Below are 4938 nucleotides of genomic sequence, written 5' to 3'. Positions count from 1 at the left end.
TATTTTATATTTATTTTTAATAGAAATTATCAACTGGATGTCCAAAATCCGAATTAAATAAAAACTAGGCCTAAATATATGGATCCAATAATCTGATCCGGGCCTAAATAATCAAATCGATCCGAATACATGAATCGTAAAAGAACTCGAACCGGACCTGAATATCCGAACCAGACATGAATATCCAAACCAGATCCGAATATAGAAATCTATTTGGAATTACTATGACTTGATAGGACTTATTTTGTGGTTTTAATACTATTACTTGATAGGACGCCATATTGTTTAAAAATACATTTGTATTAGGATTTTTTTTAATGGTACAAACCTTGAAAATATTATATTAGGACTCTCTATGTGGTACTAAACAAACATCTTATTATATATTAGGACCCATTTTGTGGTTTTAAGGTTTAATAAATTTATATTAGGACTTCTTTTAGTGGTACTAATCTTAAAAATCATTATATTAGGACCCTATTATGTGGTACTAAAGTAAGATTTGTGTATATTGGGACATTTTTTCTTGGTACTAAACAAAAATATCGATACATTAGGACCATTTTATTGGTACTAACGTAGTATGTTTTTTTATAATAGGACACTTATTTGAGTAATACTATAATAATGGGGCCATATTTGTTAGTCCTTAAGAAATATAAAACTTAAATAGGACCCCTTTGTTGGTACTTATGTCATCTATTTTTACTTTTTGGGACGCCTTGTGTATGTCTCAATTTCAAAAAATGTCTCCTAATATGTAATTTAAGGACCTTTCTTTGTGGTTGTTACTTATATTATAGGACTTGATCATTGGTTTCATAATCTTATTACCTTTTAGGACACTTTTTAGTTTCTATACTTTATACGACCGCGTTAGATACAACCCCCATTGATAGGTCCTATCAAGCGCAAAGGTCCTATAAATTGGCATTATAGGACCAAAATGGGGGTCCTATATGAGCATTTTTCTTGTAGTGTACAAACACATGCCATTTGGACTTTGCAACACCCCTGCAACTTTTCAAAGGTGCATGATGGCGATTTTTCACGACATGATAGAAGAATGCATGGAAGTTTTCATGGATGACTTTTCAGTATTCGGTAATACATTTGAATCATGTTTAGTTAATCTTGAACGAATGCTTATTAGATGCGAACAATCAAATCTAGTACTTAATTGGGAGAAATGCCATTTCATGGTTAAAGAAGGCATCGTTCTTGGTCATAAAATTTTAAAGGAAGGAATTGAAGTGGATAGAGCTAAAGTAAATGTAATTGCTAAACTTCCACATCCCACCAATGTTAGAGGAGTTAGGAGTTTTCTAGGGCATGCCGGTTTTTACCGACGTTTCATAAAATATTTTTCTAAAATTGCCACTCCTATGAATAAACTCCTAGAAAAGGATGCACCATTCATCTTTTCAGATGAATGCATCAAATCTTTTAATATTCTTAAAGAAAAACTCACTAATGCGCCGATCATGATAACTCCAAATTGGAATCTACCGTTTGAACTTATGTGCGATGCAAGTGATTTTACAATGGGAGCCGTTTTAGGATAAAGGATTGAAAAACGATTTCAACCTATTCATTATGCTAGTAATACGTTACAAGGAGCACAAACGAATTATACAACTACTAAAAAAGAACTCCTTGATATTGTCTTTGCTTTTGACAAATTTCGTTCATATCTCGTTCTAGCTAAAACGGTGGTCTATACCATTCTGCTCTTAGATACCTATTTTCGAAACAAGATGCTAAACCAAGATTAATCCGTTGGATCTTACTCTTACAAGAGTTCAATATTGAAATCCGAGATAAAAAGGGAGCAGAAAATCTCGCCGACGATCATCTTTCTGGTCTTGAAAATCCTGAATTAGAAGTTCTAAATGAATCGGCCATACAAGACAACTTTCCTGATGAATATCTATTGAAGATAGATTATAATAAAATTCCATGGTTTGCAGACTATGCAAACTACTTAGTATGTGGATTCCTTGAAAAAGAATTGTCGTACCAAAAACGAAAGAAATTCTTTAGTGATATAAAACACTATTTCTGGGAAGATCCACATTTGTTTAAAAGTTGTCCCGATGGAATAATATGCCGATGTGTATCCGGAGATGAAGCCAGTCAAATCTTAAACCATTGTCACACAGGACCAACAGGAGGGCATTACGAGCCTCAACTTACAGCAAGAAAAGTTTACGATGCTGGATTCTATTGACCTACAATTTTCAAAGACGCACACCTTTGTAAATCCTTTGATGCTTGTCAAAGGGCCGGAAAAATAAGTCAACGTGATGAAATGCCACAAAATGTCATTCAAGTATGTGAAGTATTTGACATTTGGGGTATTGACTTTATGGGTCCATTTCCAAAATCTCATAACAATCTCTACATTCTCGTTGCCATTGATTATGTATCTAAATGGGCGGACGCACAAGCTCTCCTGACTAACGATGCACGAGTTGTAGTCAACTTTTTAAAACGTCTTTTTGCAAGGTTTGGAATACCGAAAGCTTTAATAAGTGATCGGGGTACTCATTTTTGTAACAATCAACTTGAGAAAGTTCTCAAAAGATATGGAGTAACTCATAAAATCTCAACCGCTTATCATCCACAAACAAGTGGACAAGTTGAAAATACCAACCGAGCTTTAAAACGTATTCTAGAGAAAACCGTAGGATCAAATCTGAAGGAATGGTCCATTAAATTGGAGGATGCACTCTGGGCTTTTAAAACAGCCTACAAAACTCCAATTGGAACCACACCTTTTAAACTCGTTTACGGGAAAGCATGTCACCTTCCAGTAGAAATTGAACACAAAGCATTTTGGGCTTTGAAGACATGTAATCTTGATTTACATGAATCCGGACGTCTAAGATTAAGTCAACTAAACGAATTAGAAGAATTAAGACTTGAGGCATATGAAAATTCCTTAATCTATAAGGAAAGAACGAAGAAATGGCATGATTAAAGAATCAGAAGTTCAAAAGAATTTAAAGAAGGAAACAGAGTTCTTCTTTTCAATTTACGATTCAAGCTATTTCCTGGAAAATTGAAATCAAGATGGTCTGAACCATTTATAGTCAAAAGAGTTTTTTTCATACGGAACAACAGAGTTAATAAATTCAAATGGGATTGAATTTAAAGTTAATGGTCACAGAGTTAAACATTACATACATGGTCCGATGGAAGTTGACAATGAAGTCAATCATATTTTCACCAACCAAGAAAACCTTCAAAATGAAAACATAGATATGTTATCAACAACATATGAAAAATCAAAATTGAAAAATAGGGAGGATTCAAATTGGAGTGATGAAGAAGAATTCTTATACAAACCTCCCATTCCAAGAAACGAAGAAAAATGTGAACAAGAAGTTCAAATAGAAGTGAAAGAACCAAGAAAAGAACACCCGAAAAAGGTTTACAAACCAACTCGACTTACTAAAGCAGGAGACCTGGGAGAATTTATCATTTCTTGCTTGCTTAATGATGGTGTTGTATATAATGGGCTCGCAGATTTAGGAGCAAGTGCAAATATTATGCCTCTTTCCTTATACAAAAGATTAGGTATGGGTAAATTAAAATTAACCAAAATAGGTGTTCAATCATTTGACCTAACCATTAAACACCCGGTTGGAATAGCAAATAATTTACTTGTTAACGTGGGAAGTTTGACCTTTGTTGCAAACTTCATAGTGATTAATATGGAGGAAAACCTTGATATTCCTCTAATTTTAGGTCGCTCATTTTTAGCAACCACCGAGGCATTCATTGATGTAAGAGAAGGTAGAATGACACTTAGGGATGATGATAAATCGATCACCTTTGTGAACCGAAAGTTTAGATCTCCACCAACCAAAACTGTTAAACCAATAAAAACTCATAAGTGTGGGGAAGATGAAGAAACACTTAATGATGATCCGATCACAAAGAACCCCGTTGATGATACGAAATTAGATAAACCCGTTTTTAACAGTTCAACAAAGAAACTTTATAAACGGATTCACGATGCTAGGATTAAAGGAAACTTTAAGTTATGTAACCGATTAGTATCCAATTTATCGCCAAAATAAAAGGCGATGTTAGTTGAATTTGTGAAAGTTACGGAGGAAACAACAAATGGATTGAAGCAAAAGTCAGAGATATACAAGTTGTTGATGATCCAATTGAAAATAACGTTAATCACAATTTCAACACCACATCTAACTAAGTGTGTGGAGGTTCGAATCTTTTTAGGGTAATATATATTTCTGTTAGAGTTAGATATTCTGTTTTCGTGTAGTTCTCGATAATGGAATCCGTATGGTCTTTCCCTAGCAGACCCTAAAGAACTAGTCTTCTCCCCCCATTCTGAATTTTTATTTTTTTTAGGTTTTACGAGATGAAGAATTCATGTGAACTAAACCATGGTCTAATGCTACACGCTTTGATCACTAAACGTAATAATGACACACTCCCGAGTGACCTGGTATCAGTAATAAGAGCCAAATTGGACGGAGTAAGAAAAGAACTCAGAAACGATCATAATAAGTTACATTTTGGTAAAGAAAAATCAAAATCCGCAGCGAAAAGAAGAGCACAGCACCTTGAAAGATGTCACAAATGCGGAAAATGGTCACACGAAGGAAAATGCTCGACGAATCAGACATATTCCAATACCGAGTTCGTTACTTTATGCAGAGAAGGACCGTTCATATGTTTCGAAGAAAAATCGTTGAATGCTCAAGGTTACGCCTATGTAGCTATGGAAAACCAATTAGTCCGACTATCTTATAAGTGGGCTAAAGCAGGTCACTGAGAATTCTATCTTACAGGTAAGTATGTACAGTTTTTATTTTTTTTATTTTGCTTTTAACCTTTTGATATTAAACGCTAAATTGTTCGCTATAAAGTATTAAATTGGTATTCAATAAAATTAGGTTT

The sequence above is a fragment of the Rutidosis leptorrhynchoides genome, chromosome 5 (genome assembly GCF_046630445.1).
Source record: "Rutidosis leptorrhynchoides isolate AG116_Rl617_1_P2 chromosome 5, CSIRO_AGI_Rlap_v1, whole genome shotgun sequence".
In the NCBI taxonomy this organism is placed as follows: domain Eukaryota; kingdom Viridiplantae; phylum Streptophyta; class Magnoliopsida; order Asterales; family Asteraceae; genus Rutidosis; species Rutidosis leptorrhynchoides.
The sequence above is the reverse complement of the archived record's forward strand: the minus strand, read 5'-3'. Positions refer to the sequence as shown.